A 1,074-nucleotide genomic window follows, 5' to 3' on the forward strand; every position below is an offset into this window, starting at 1 on the left:
TTTCCCAGCTATTCCTTGTGCAAGCAACTGTTCAACGAACAGGCGTGCGTTCTAACCATAGAAATTGCTCGTCTATGCGCACAAAAGTGAAGAACAAAGGAGTCTACTCTGAGAAAAAATCACGGGCAGATAATAAATTACTCGTATCCAAAGTCGTGGTCGATCTGCGAAATTAAGAAATGCACAACTGCCTATATCCTTCGTCTGAGGCAAGTGCTGAAAATTAGGATGTACATTGAGCCAATCTGCCAAAGGAGAGGCATCTTGTGTAGTCGCCACCGCGCTTAATTAACTGCGCTCAGGTTGGTTCTTGAAAGGCTCCTTGCATAACGTTACACACCTATACGGTATTTCTTCAGAGCCCAACCCGGACGCAGATACAGCAGGCGTTTTCAATTGAGTGGTATCAGGCGCCTTGAGTTCTACAAAGCCTTCAAATGGAAGCAAGTGTTGGATTACTATCGAAAAGTGTGCGGCTCCCAGGCGATATTCATCCTCGGTCACCACGACACTGCTGTTCACGACACGCACATACCACTGATGGACCGAGGTCTTTGAGAATTTAGTAGCAAGTGTAGATTGTGACAGTAGTGATAGTTGTTACTAAGCCACACAACTAGCACAAGCTGGTCTGGCAGCCGAGGGTATGGATGAACTCTTCGCCGACTTCGACCCAACTAAATATCCTCCTTTAATCCCACTATGGAGTGGGCTGTCAGATTCTCGATTGACGTGCAGCAATCGACAAGTGTGGATTTGCATCTACCGCAACTATGAACTGCATAGCAGCTCGACCACCTTATCCATCAACAGCCTCCTTAAGCTTCAATACTAAGACCATCACCTGTGATTTATGCTTAGAGGATGCTCTTTTGCTCTTTCCTTTTCTGCGCATATACGATTGTTTTCCAGGTTGGAATATACGCCTATTTGTTAAAAAGGTGCTTTTGGTCTTTTGCCTACAGGGAGGGTATGGAGTGACTCAAAACGGATTTTGTAGTAGCCCTATACACCTAGGATTGCATTTGTCTTCAGTTCTCCCCCTGAGTCAGGTGCAAAAGCAGGCAAGAGTGG

The 1,074-nt window shown here is 45.8% G+C and overlaps 1 protein-coding gene across 1 annotated transcript in view; it reads right to left on the minus strand.

Annotated features, from left to right (window-relative positions):
* Positions 1-1,074, minus strand: part of EGR_11145 (hypothetical protein) — a gene marked incomplete at both ends in the record, with an annotated part of 3,473 nt that overhangs the window by 1,352 nt on the left and 1,047 nt on the right. The gene's annotated exons all lie outside the window — the stretch shown is intronic.

Source organism: Echinococcus granulosus (genome assembly GCF_000524195.1).
Source record: "Echinococcus granulosus chromosome Unknown EG_S00413, whole genome shotgun sequence".
In the NCBI taxonomy this organism is placed as follows: domain Eukaryota; kingdom Metazoa; phylum Platyhelminthes; class Cestoda; order Cyclophyllidea; family Taeniidae; genus Echinococcus; species Echinococcus granulosus.